Source organism: Pundamilia nyererei, unplaced genomic scaffold (genome assembly GCF_000239375.1).
Source record: "Pundamilia nyererei isolate P.nyererei 1_Seehausen unplaced genomic scaffold, PunNye1.0 scaffold00017, whole genome shotgun sequence".
NCBI lineage: Eukaryota > Metazoa > Chordata > Actinopteri > Cichliformes > Cichlidae > Pundamilia > Pundamilia nyererei.
This window is the reverse complement of record NW_005187418.1, coordinates 2,715,132-2,729,184: the sequence shown is the minus strand read 5'-3', so window position 1 is coordinate 2,729,184 and position 14,053 is coordinate 2,715,132. Positions and strand designations below refer to the sequence as shown.

The 14,053-nt window shown below is 41.0% G+C and overlaps 1 protein-coding gene across 1 annotated transcript in view; it reads right to left on the bottom strand.

Moving 5' to 3' along the window:
- LOC102214383 (thyroid hormone receptor alpha-B) overlaps nt 1-14,053 on the bottom strand; it is a 158,572-nt gene that overhangs the window by 87,610 nt on the left and 56,909 nt on the right. The window contains exon 3 of the mRNA XM_005725832.1: nt 3,870-3,944. The gene's annotated coding sequence lies outside the window, so the exon portion shown is untranslated. The remainder of the gene's footprint in view (nt 1-3,869; nt 3,945-14,053) is intronic.

The window sequence follows — 14,053 nt, the reverse complement described above, 5'->3', positions numbered from 1 at the left end:
ATGCACCACAACTGCATTGTAGTGAAAACGTGTTTTCGTGAGTGGGAACGTACTGCAAGGAGAACAGACGAGATATGCAGAGTGTCCACACTGGTTAAGAGTCGTTGATTATAACGAGGTTCAAGACACTGATGCTTGAGCTTAGGCTCAAACTACCAAGTCAAATCTATTTGAAGGGCAAAACTGAAACTGAAAACGAAGCAGCGTTGGTAATCTTTCTCAACTTTTGGCTCCTTTACAAAACCAAAACCTACAATCACGTATCGTCTTGCAGTGTCATTACAGCTAATAAGAGTTATAAGAAAATAAGATCTGACTGGAAATCGCCTTTAAGCTTAGTAAGAACTTTAGTAAGAACCGCTTTCAAAAGGTTGAAAATTTGCAAGCGCATATATATCATTCATCAATGTAACTAAAGAGTAAAGAAAATATAACAGGACTAGATGGAGCACAGCTGGATTTTCTTATTTTCAGTTCAGCAGCTGTTCCTCTTTGCTCCAACAGAAACCACTTCCAATAAAAGATGCCATTTTCCAACATGGAACGCTAACAGACAGATTATACATCACTTTATTTTCCCAATTTCACTCCTGCTGCTGACATGACCGACTCTGGTGCTGCATGCAACACGCTCTACGAAATGTGCATGTACACCACATGTGTGCACGAATGTTTGTGAGTACAGTACGCACTATAGCAGCTATGTCAGCAGCAGTCTTGTAGCAGCAGGTGAGATTTACGAGGTGCTAAGAACGCTTGCCTGTAGCCAAGTGATGGGAGACGGATTCGCCCTCCTCGCCTCCCTGTACCCCTGCCTAACGCTCCCCGGTTGCCTCCACTCGAAGACACACAAGCACTTAAAGATACACATTCACATAAACACATGGCTGCGCTTATACATGGAGTAACCCCACCAGACAAACAAGCACACATAACCCCTGAACCTTAAAGTGTAGCTAAAGCTTTCACTGCCCCCACTCCAGTTCTCAAAGACACACTTCCTGGGGCTAAAAACACCTTCTAAAATGTCCTGCTCACCAATTTTTCTTCCCTGCTGACTAAATCTCTCCTCCTTCACACATATTCTGGAATTACAGCATACACAGAAATGCAGTACAGTGGGGATCATTATGACAGAAAAGGCTGTCCTGACAGTGGAGCATGTTTTACAACCTGAGGCTTCTACCTTCACTGGATGATATAGAGTACCGGTACAGGGTTTCATTTTCTATTGCAGCTGCTATATATTCTATAGCTTAGGTGAGCAAGTAAACACATACTCCCATATCCAGGATGCAGAATGTATATCAGATGGATGGCTGCTTACTGCAGGTTTGCTTTACGCTATAACAAAAATAACTTTTCTTATGACTGATGAAGGTTCGGTTTGACGAGCAAACATACCTTGTATGTTTTTGGATGCCTTTCAAAGAATCGTTTACCTTAATATTTTATTACACATGCCAAACTAATAAACCAAGTGATCAGTCAAATCTGCAGGATTTTCTGAGTCAAATAGGCTTTCAATCCTGGTAATGAACTGATTTGATTCAGGTGTGTTGACCCAGGGTGATATCTAAAACCTGCAGGACACCGAGTCCTGGACACCCCTGGCATACCTGGTTGTTGGACAGTTTAACCAATCTCTCAACCTGAATCACGAACCTTCGAGGATGAGCATCCTGAATGTCAATTATTTACAGCAGTATCATAATCAGTTACAACACAAGTCAATGCTTAAAACAGACTTTTTTTTCCCCCTTCTACTGGGGCATTGTTTTCGCTCAGTGGTTGAACAGGGGGCCAAATGCAGATGCCTGGTTTTGATTCTAACCCAAGGCCATCTGCTGCTCCATCTCCCTGCTCTACTGTCTCCTCTTCACTAAAATTAAGAAATAGAAGTGAGAAAAGCTCAGAGTATAAAAGAATACTTCTCCTGAGGTGTGTATTGATCGCAAAAGCTACCAAACAAAGAGTCAGTCAAATGTTCAATATTCTTTTGTTGTTACAAATGCTCCGACATTACGTGTCCATGCACACTTTCAACCTGTGACTGACACGAGTCCCCATTTGGCTTGCAAACATCTGTCCAAACAACTCCGATGGCTGTTCTGTCTTCTTCTGTCCATGCCGCTATGCATTGCCTCCCTCCTCTGCAGGGACTTAGAGGATTAAACTGCAATTATATGCTTCCCCTTTCTCCCCAGCTGTGCAGAAAGGGGAGAGGAAAGGACGGGAGAGGAAGGGAGACCTTTGACCCAAAACTAATCTTTGAATGACTCAAACAAATTTAAATACAACTGTCAACGTACACAAATCTACCGTACATATTTGCATATTTATAACCTACCAGAACACTGCAACAACTAAACAGATATATTTTTCAGAAACTGTGAACAGAGCAGACATCAATGTCAAATGTCACATCAGTGTCAGACATGAAAAAGCAGGAAGTAGCAAGGATAGGCAGCGATCACTTCCTATATGACATTACCCAACTGCGTGTATAGAAGGTATCAGCTGAGCCATCACCCGATGAGCCTGGCAGTAAGATCAGCTGATTTACTTGGATGATCAATTTATTATCTAGTGTTATTCCAGCCAATAAGACCTTAAAAGATGTGTGACAGCTTTGTCAGATATAAATGATCTGCAGCAGATGAATGTACTGCTGCTGATTAATATTTGTAAGACAAAGAATGGAAAATATTTTATAGACATCCCCTCCAGTCAGAAGGAAACTTAAAAGTCCCGAGTATTCAGTTCTGTCATTACGACGAGACACGACTCACAGTGAAGGATGATGGCGCAAACGTGATGCAAAACAAGTGTCAAATCATCAGGTGCTTGAGCTTCTTCTTCCTCTGACAGATGAATATGTTTACATAAATCAGTCAGTCTGCACACACTTGTTAATAGTCCAATCCATGACATTAGGTGGCACATTAGTGTTTTTTTTCCCCTTTGGTCAAGAAGAACTGGATGAAATATTGAGACGAGAGTTGAAAATTACACGAGCAGCAGACAAGCTGTCAAGCTAAGAACAAAAGAAACAAAGCTCCAGAATACCAATGAAGTCAGTCCCCTGTTTGGCAGTCTTTAATTAATAAAAGCAATGGTGATCTAAAGAGGTTAGACATTCCAAAAAGAAAACACACACACACGTAAATAACAGTCAACGCTCTTTTGCTGTGTACTTTTAAACACTACAGAGCAATCCACAGTGATCCTACTGACATTTCCAAAAATTTAGAGGAATTAAATGCTTGTTTTCCTCCCAATCGTTGGAAGTGGAAGCACAGGAACGCAACGTTATCATCAACTCGACATGAAAAACACCGACTGCAGAATCTATTATTTATTTCCAGTCTCTCTTGTATTGCTTTTATTCCCAATCAACCCCTGAGGGAAATATCTGGCTTTCTAGCTTCCAGCCACTCCACTGCGGAAGCCTTCAACTTTGCCTGCTTACTGTCTGTGGATCAGGTAGCGCACAGCGGGTTTCTCGAGAGCTGCAGACATGGTGTGAGAGAAAAACTCGCCATAAAGCTCTGCGGAGCAGAGGAGAGCTGCAGATTTGGGTGATGGTGCTGTGTCATTATGATAATACTGCATTGTTTTCACACAGTGAATCCGACGTGTCGAACCGTTTCTCTGTGAAAATCACATCTATGTAATCAGACCAGCAAGTGATCAGTGGGACCAAGCAGACAAAGTGGGCATGTGGGCACTGCTACAATTAGATAATGAACGGCTATACAAACAGCACCGGCTACAAGCCAGCGGCTCGCTGAGGCTCTGCTGTGTACACTCGCATAATAAGCATACATTTATTAAATACACAAGAAGACAGGCAGAACACAGCCTACCAGTCATACTGCGCGAGCGTGGAGTTAATGATCTCCCCAGGCCTCTTGCGTTGTGTAGTCCGCCTTGCCTCTGTTCTGGAAGAAATAAAAAGAGGATTGTCAGAGTGGATGAAAAGCTTAGGTGGTGGTTGGAGGATGCAAGGATATAATATATAGAAGACAAACAAAGGTACACGGGACAAAGGCCAGTAACGGCACCTCCTTGCCCTTTGTCCTCATTCCTCAGGCTCAGTGTTCTTGCTGTCCTTTCTGTTTGTTCTCTCCTTTCCTCAATTCTTTCATTCTTTCACATTGAAGAACTAGTTTTTTCACTCCATCCTTCTTTTGACCACCTGACGTTACTCTCCTTCGACACACCTTTTTCCTCCTTTCCTTCTCATTTTCTTCTATTGTCCCATTCTTCCACTCCGTCTCACTTTCTTTTTCCTTCTCTCTCTTTTCTCTCTAACTCTTTAATTCTGGCCTCAGGAGACTTGGCCTGTTTACCTCAGAGACCGACATGAAAGCCAAACATTTATGTATGGGTCTGTGTCACAGTCATGCTGTAACGGACGCAGAAACGTCCTCCTGCAGCTAGCATAACTGGTTTTATGTTAGCTGCAGTCAGACTAGAAGTGAACGTTGAAAGTCTCGCATCAGACAGATGCTGCAGACATCTGCTTCCTGGAGCAGGCTCTGACTCTGATCTTCACCTACATATCATCTCAGGTTAGAAACTTTGTGCTACTATGTGGGCCACTTAAGTGAGATAAAAGGATCAACATCAACCCTGTATGTACACAAGCTAAAGAGCTGAATGTGGACTGGAACAGGGGGGAAAGAACTTTAACCAATTAATTGGTTAAAAAGCAAAAGCCACTATTGCACAGCATATGGCCAGGGTTTTTCATACATAGGGGAATTTTAGCCACTAAAATTCCCAAGAGGTTTTAGTCAGAAAACCTCAGCACTGGCATTAGATATTTTTAACCAGTTTTATAGATTGTGGTTTCATTTATTCAAGCATAACAGACACAGATTTATGTCACATAAAGTGACACAGACCTACTGCCTTTAGTGCACACAGTCCAATCAACATTAGATGCAAAAAGGCCAATTTTGAGACAGGAAAACCCCTGATGGCTCCGCATGTAGTGTCATCATAAGCCCATCTTTTGTTTTTCCTTCCTTTCTTATCTACATCCTGTCATTTCACACTTATTAATTCTTTCAAACACATTTCTCCCCAAAATATTCAATTTTCCACAGATATGACGCTTTACTTTATGCCTATAAAACCACAATAACTTAACAAAAGTAAACTCTGTTGCACAAGTTCGACTTTATGCAATGGAGCAGTGACTCAGCATGCAATGTCTCATTTTAATGTCTGAGGTTTAGCTGTGAAAGATGTTTAGTTCAGCTTGTCTATTCTCTGGTGACACCTAAATGAATACTTTAGTAGACAACACTATACTATTGACAAATACATCCCAGCATCCTTGTAGCATTTCATTACAGTTTGTCTCCCTATAAAGCTCCATGAGGACAGTAATGCCCACAAGTGTCAGAATGCATACTGGCTACAACAGCTACTTGGCACACAATGACAGAGGTTAGAGGCAGAAGAGGAAATAGAAAGAGAGGAAGAGAGAAACTGAATGAGAGAGGGGGTTCAAGAACACATGAGAAAATCCCTTCATGGTAAAAAGATAAAAATAAAAAATTAGAAACAGGAAGGAAACAGAAATTTGAAAGTGTTTTAAGACGTTGAAGAAGGAAGGAAGCCCTTAATGTCTCCACGATCCCCTACGATAGGAAATGCCTGAAGTAATGCTTTTGTTTGTATGTCTCCATATGTTGAACTGACTGTACTACAAAACTGGAAAGTGTCAACAAAAAAAGTCAGAGAATGATGTAGACAACTTTGCAGTCAGTTAAAGAAAGTTGAGATTTGGAGAAAAGCGTTTTCATCTTCTTGAAATGGACACTTTTCCTCCTCCTCTTCTCCTCAACCTCCTCAGACAATCAGCAGCTTAGAACCCACACACTTCTTTCTATGAGGTGGCGGTGCTGCCCACTGCACCACCGTGAGAACATTGAAGTGCTGTCCAGAAAATAAAACTGACAGTGCAACATACAATGGAACAAAATCACCTCTTACATATTTAAAATATTACTGCCTGGTGGTAATATACTGTATACGCTGCGTGATTGTCTCATCACAACCATTTCATCACATATTCCGTTACATTTTTACATTTTCTATTTGTGATGTGATGTTTCAGAGTATGTACTATACACTGTGAGTGAATTCTATTCATATCACCCACTACCAATGTACTCTCGATGACATGTGTGTCTGCAATGGAAAGTGTGGGTTGCACTTAAAATACCACATACGAGGGAACTCCCCTCTGCTTGAACGTAAAGAATCAATTTTCCCGGAGAAACTGCTGCAGAGAGAACAGGAAGGTTGGATGGATGGATGAGGGTATGGGTGGATAATTTGATAGACTGAAGGCCCTAAAGATGACTAATTTGGCTAACAGATGAGGCCGAAGGTCATTCCCTGAGTTTGCACATGGGATCTCTGACCTTGCAGATACAGCCGAGGGGTGGACTAACAACGTGGCGGTGAAATGGATCGAGTCTATAATGGATTTTTTTTGTGTGCAAAAAAGAAAAATGTAGTATGGGTCAGATACGTTTCACAGGCAACAGATGAACTCATTAAGGACAGCATCTTCAGACTGAAGGTCAGCTACGCAGACCTACTGACACTCAAGTTTAAGCTGCACTCCCCCACTGCAGAGCATCAGATGATAATGGATGTCAAAACAGAAGCAAAGGGAGAGCAGCAATGCACTGAGTCAAGTGCTTGGGTGTCTTCGTAAGAGGACGAGCTTCAAAGTAAAGCCTCTTCATTTTGCTAACGCTGAGCAATGCTATCGCTGCTGCCGGCGCAGCCTTTTCACCGTCCTGCCGACATGAATAGCTCCTTTTGTCACAGCGAAATTCCACTGGCAAGTTTTTAATTAGCTGGAGGGCTCTTCCCTTGTAGGCCTGTGTGGGCAAAAAATAGAGAAAAAAAGAAGATGGGGCACAAGGAAGAAGGTTTCTTAGCATGAAAGAAAATGTGGAAACTGTAAGAGAACTGAATGGAGAAGCTGTGAAATTTTTGGATGATTCACACCAGGGTTTAAAAATTTAGATGTTTCTTTGCTTTGTTTTTTTAAACTTTACTTGCATAATAGTGTAATCCTTAAACTATAATATAATCTTCATATTAGGGCTGCCACGATTACGTCGACTATCAAAATCGTCGACGACTAATTTAATAGTCGACTCGTCGTTTGAAGATTTAGGACGCAGGAATAAGTAGCAGGATTTAAGAGTGTAATAACGGACTGAAACAGAAGATGGCAGCACTGCATGTACAAGGATGCCAGCTGCCGTTAAACCCCGAAGAAGAAGAAGCTGTGTCCCAGGATTCATAGCGCAGCCCAGCGCAGTTTCCAACAATGGCGGCAGCTAGTTAGTTTTAATGTTACTCTTATTATTCTTTCTGGGTCACAAAATAAACATTTAACATATTTTCAGGCGAGACTGTAGCTGTATAAACCTCAAATATCTGCTCAGTTTATCAAGACACCACATATTTTCAAAAGCGCTCCAACGTTTTTGGAGACGTCTGTTACCCACCAGCTCGATAGCTAGCCGGGGGCAAGGCTCACTAGAGCCGGTGAGAACACCGGACTCCCGGCAAATCGTTTTCAAACCCACCGCCGTCTTTTGCTACTCAGGTTAAACACGATAACTTACTTAGATAACTTAAAAATGTTGTTGTTTGGCTTTTTTTAGTATTTTATTTGTTCCTGAGTAAATCGGTTTGGCTGAGATTAAAGTTATAGTTTTTACACAGCTGAATAAACGTCAAGCAGACAGCTGATTATCAGAAGTGTGAGATGCTTGAGAATATACTCCGGTGTCCTGTTATATTTTAGATAGCAAGGAGCAGACGAGACTGAGTTTATTAAACTTCACCAAAACAATCTGCAAATTTCATTTAAATTGAATAAACTATCATCTTGTCTTTATTTTTAGTTAGCACATACCTTAAACACTTAAAGCTGTAAGCTAATGATAGTTATATAAGAGCAGATGCTGCTGGTGCAATAAGCTGTACGTTTTACGTCCAATGGATGATGATCTGATTAGTCGACTAATCGCAAAAATATTCGGTGACTAGTCGACTATCAAAATAATCATTTGTGGCAGCCCTACTTCATATTCAATAAAGAATACTTCATGGTATGTCCTTTGTGAATAATAAAATGATCACAGCTGTCTTGTGTTTTGCACAGAGCATGTGAAACTTTGCTGGGCCCGTGTTCACGAGTGTCCTGTGACAAGTCGGGTTTCAATCGTATGCGTGTGCCATTTGATCACATGCTTGTGCTATATTTGCGCTGACTGGACCACCTTCTTATATAGCACTAAGCCAACCTCAGTGCAATGTCACATACTGCTGAACACTTTAGGATGTGGGTCGAAACCGTATGCGCAGATCTGATTGAACCAAAGCCAAGGACACATCAGGCCATATGTTCAGCAGCTTTCACCATGGACTGCCTTCAATTACCTACTTTCTTCTTTGCTTCAGCCGGCACATTCTGAAGAATCACCTCAAACTTAAAGGTGTAGATTCTTTAACTATGAAATAACAACATAGCAAACTTGAAACCGGCAACTTCCTGTTTCCTGTTAAAGGGAACCTATTCGGCTCATTTTCAACTGCATGTTTTTATTCTTAAATAACTAGCTTTGCATGATTCAGAGTTCAAAATAGAAGAATCTGCTTTCATTGGCATCGTACAGACCTAAGAGCAGAAAAATCTGTCAGAGACAGAGTGCTTACAGCAGTCTGTCTCTGACTCTTAACTTTGCCTGTGTTCAATATGAGCATCCTCTACTGTAACAGTATACATATGACAACAAATAAGGAAAACCAAATTAGGTTGCCTTTAACAAAACAAACACAGATGCCATAAGTAAAAACAATACGAGCGCGGTAATTAAATGTAGCGTAGATACCTACGACACTGCAAGAAGATCCAGATGTCCAAAGAGACGGAAAAGCTGTGGGAGGTGTTTAAGGTTCTAATGTTCCCAAGCTGTATGTGACCTAAAGGCATAATGTCGTAAAGTAGCTTCCTGGCAGGAATATTTAATTATGTGATCTCAATTATCCATCCAAGACTGGAAGGGTGCCAGAACATCCAAATGCGGATACTTCGATAAGATCGCTCATATGCTGACTCTTGTGCTCACCATGACGGATCACTTGATGCTTATCTGACCCACGCCTGCCCTCCATTCCCCTACATCATGTCAATAATAACACAATAATAAGAGCACAATAATAATTTGTGCTTCTTTAATTTAATTTAGTTCTTTGCTGTCCTTTCTCTAGTTCTATTGGATTTTTTGTCCTTTTTTCACAAAGCTGTCTGACTGAAATAAAAAAAACAATTAATATCACTGCCACATCTTTACACTTGCAAATGAAAACTGTAAAACCTGATTCATAAATTCCTTTATGATGTTCTAACAATCTGGCTGCAAACTTTCACTATAGTAAATTGTGGGATTTTATTTTACAACTAGTGGTATTTGCCAATTATTAAAAACAATCATGTGCAATGATGCAAGAGCACAGGCACTGGAGATGCGAGGCTTGTGGCCAAGAAATTTTCATGCAAGCTGCAAGAAGTGCTGCGTTTTGCAGGATTTGTGCACCCGTTGCTTCTGGCGTGAAAGTGTGAAAAATCACCAATGTGATCTCCCCAAATGAAATGTCCACACTGATCCCAAGGAAGTTTAAAACAGAAGCAGAAAAAGTCCTCCCACTTCAGAGGACATTCAACCGAAAACATCTTGAGGGTAAATTCTGTCAGTGGGCCCCAAGTTCAACGCGGCGCCCCCTCCTCTCTAGTGGCAAATGTAAGGCTTTGAACTGCCGACTGGGAGGGGTGTGGGGAATTCACTGGCCTGTCAGGACTGAGTAATGGTGGATGGGAAAGATCAGATCCTGCCTCGCTGTTCTGCCTTCAGGGAGAATTTTATGACATAGCAGACCGAGCCACGCAAGGCTAAACACTGCATATTATAAAGAGCTCAAACTCTGAGTGTACAAAGTGTCACATTAACATATGGAAAACCAAATTATATCTTCTATAAGATCTTTTATTTAGAAAATTGGAATCAACAATTGGCAATTTTGAATGCACAAGTTGCAGAAATGGTCTTCACATACATGAAGAAGAGATAAGAAGCAAAGAGTAAATTGCAGTACTTAGGATAGAGCTTAAGGAAAGAAAAAAAGTCTAATGAAGACCCTACTAATGCAGTGTATGTGCAGTGTAATATCAATCTGCAACAGACTGATATTAAGCAGACGCCCCTGTTAATAGCTTTGTGGAGTGTGCATGAGCAGGGCTCCTTTAGTTGTCTAATCCCACACTTGACAACAATGCTATCTCCTCCTTCCACTGCACTTAACCTTGACCCATCTCACTTACTCAAAATAAGAAGGAGAGTCAATCTAACATCTGGAAAAAGACAGGCTGCAATGTAGACCTACAATGTGCACACACTAATGGCATAAAGGCAGAATTCCATCAAACAATTGCAGCAATTTAACAGCATCCATGCCAGCAGCCTGAGGGATCACAAACTTGTCTGGCAAAGGTATCTGGATATCCATTATTACAGAGAGTCGGGGAGTGAAAATGGACTGGCATTCAGATACTACAGTACTCAAGGTGATTCAGACCAAGTTCCATTCACACAGCTTTTTATTATATGCAGTTTAAATGTTGTATGTACCGCTCACACATGAGCACCTTAGGATCATCTATAAACTTGCATGGATGTGACAGTGAGAACATGCAAGCTCCACACTGAAAGCCCACAACCAACGCAGAATCTGCTGTGTGCTCAAAGTGATAACCACTACACCACGATCCCATCCAAATAGTGCAATGCACTGCGAAATGTGTGCAGTTGCAATCTTCTGTAAATTGTCACTTGGTAGACAGTTGGTCACGAAAGAAAAATGAAAAGTGGTTCATTTGAAATTTCATATGAACTGTTTGTCCCCACAGTTATCAATTCCTTTGATCCATTCTGGCATGCTTTTCTAACAGTTGCACATTTACATCAAATGCATGGCGATGGAGGTTTTGCACACCTGAGTTGAATTCAAGCTGTTTATGTTTAAAAAAAAGAAGAAATTCTCATGTGTGTTCAGACTCAGAGATAATTAAAAAGCCCTGTTCAGGCTGGAGACCTGTGCAGGCCTGCTGTTTATGTCCTCTCACAGCAAAATAATCAATAATGAATGAATGAACAGAAACAATGTGGAATGTGAGAAGAACTCATAATCCGCACTGTATCGATACCATCTAAAAGCATGCTGTAGTGTAACTCTTCAATATCCAAGGTTAAGGATGTCACGGTGCGTTCCTACATCTAGCCAGAAGCATTCGTGCCTAAATCTAACCAAACAGCAGAACAAAACCTGTGTCAAAAAGTGAACTGAAACAAAGGAAATATAAACTTCCCAAATATGACATAAGGCCCTTTGTCGCAGTTTTATATTGCTGGATGTGTTTGCCTTCAGTGTTTAATACTGCAGCATTTGGTGCTTCATGTCGACCATACCAAAGGACACTGCGTGTATCATTTAGAGGATCCAGCATCTTTGAGAGTACTTCATGTTGAGTCACAGTTAGTATAAAAAGCCTTATCCAGCTAAATTAATTCAAATTTTAAACAAAACTAATAAAACCTAAATGTACACAGCTGTAGTAATCAGTTCATACAAAGTTTACACCTTTGGCTCCTTTCTGGGACTTCAACATTCTCCAGTTCTTGTATATATGAAAAGTTAAAAGGAGGAAGAGCAGTGGAAAGAACCGCCCAGAACACAGTGGGCAGGAAAAGATATGACCTCGATTAGGACATATAGATCACAAATAAAGTTGTGATCTACATGCAAAGAGGCTTGCAGCAACGTAAACTTGCAGGTTTTCTTGTTTCTGTTTTAACCAGCTGCGATTTATGTTAATTATGGATAAGGGAAATTATTCCATTGTGCAGCTTTTACATGCATTTTAAAGCAGAATGTCATTTGGATTTGAATGCACACTTTGCTATGAAGCTGGAGATATTGCCTCTGATGTCAGGAATCAATAATAAAGCCAGCTGTGAAGAAAATAATTTTACATTGATGTGCATGCTAGAAACTATCCTCGCACATTTAAGAAAAAGGAAAACACAGAAAAAGTTCTACCAAATACATCTATGTCGATCTATTAAGATTACGAATAGATTGGGTTGGGGCTCGAGAACGTGTCATTCCAAGGGCGGTCGTTTAGCCTCTGTCTAGAAGACTAGGTTCACTGTACGAGCAGTCGTAAAATTCACAGCTCTCAGGGAGAGGATGACTAACGGGAGATGGGGAGGGGGTGGCAATAAGGAGCGATAGAAGGAAGAGGAGTCAGAGAGTGACACAAGGCTTTGCTGATGAGAGCCTGCAGAGCTGCATGGTTCAAGGAGACAGAAAGAGGGTAGTGCGAAGGTCATGGCAAATAAGGAGAAGACACTGGAACAGGGCTTGACAGAAGGAAAATTTACTGCTGGTCAAGCTGCATATAGCTTTGCTCCAGTGCCCTTGACACTGTATTAGAATGAAGTATGTGCTGGGAAGAGGAGTAAGGGAGAATGGAGGGTACAGAAAGAGCAGCATTTCTGTATATTGTATTGAGATGTAAAAAACATCACACCCATGACCTAAAACATACACACAAAATGTACTTTTATATTGCTGGTGCAAGTTAACCACATTGGAAATGCCTAATTAAAATGCTGTAACTGTTAATGTTACGCAGTATTAAACTAAATATATAAAAAGTGGTTACAGCGATGTACAGTCACTGGCATTTATATTCTCAGGCTGTTTTGATGCCTTGTAAAAAGGGAAGGATGTAGTTAGTCTGGGTAGCTGCACCACTGATCAAATAGCGTGATTTTTCTTCTATGAATCTGCAGTTTATTTGTATAAGGATATGGACCAATGCCGCACAACACAGCAGTTATAGTCCAAACTAATTTGCAGAGCTTGTTCGTAGATTGGCTGTTGTGATGTCCACAATGCCCTCATTTAAGCTTCAGCCAGTACAAACAAAGCCTGACAGGCATAAAGAATGGGTCCAAGAGATAATTAGGTTATGTTTATGTTATGTTATGTTGACCCATATAGTAACACAATATATCTAAAACACACTGACAGAGACTGCAAGGAGCTGTCAGTGTGTTTTATATGCTGTGTGTAGCTCTTTAGCTGATCTCATGTATGAAATATGTACGTGAAAGAATGTGTTTGTCCTCATCGAAGGGGAACTGATCATTTTAATCTCCAAGAGAGCGTCTTTAGTCGAGTGTCAAATTAAAGCTATATTCAAAATCTCAGTTGAAACTCCTTGTATGTTTACTATTGGCCTTTTTTTCCAAATGAAATCTGCAGTTCCACCTCTCAAGTGTAATTAAGGAGAAGAATTATGACAACTATGGATATTTCGCAAGCACACAGCTAAGAAACAGCCCCCTTACTCTTCCACTCCAAACAGAATAAAACAAAAATCTCAAAGCTTTAGAGAAACTGAAAGGCCATTTTTTTTCTATAGAAAATTTTTTCTGCTAAAAAATGAAAAATAGATATTTGCAAAATTCTGATTAAATATGTATTTTACCTGGTTAATGAGTGTGGCGGGGCGTGGTGTGCAGCGCCGCTGCAGGGGAGGCGGACGCACCTGAGCGGCACCCGCAACCACGCTTCGCCGCCTTTACATCTGTGCTATCTATGCTGTTGTGTTGGTATGCGTCGGGCTGTGAGCTGAAAAGCTACAGCCGTCTGTATGCGTACAGCAACCGTATGTGAAAAGTGGTCCATAAAGAGATGCTGAAAAGCATGTTCATGCAAACATCGTCGGGTCTGCCGTGATGTGTTTACAATGGGACTTCTGCTCCTGAACCTCTGCGCACAGCGTCTGCAAATCGGGGCTGTACGAAGTCACTTTCATCTTTACCCAGGACTGTAAGCTGTCATCTGTGAGGCGTGAGTGGTGTTTGTTTTTAAC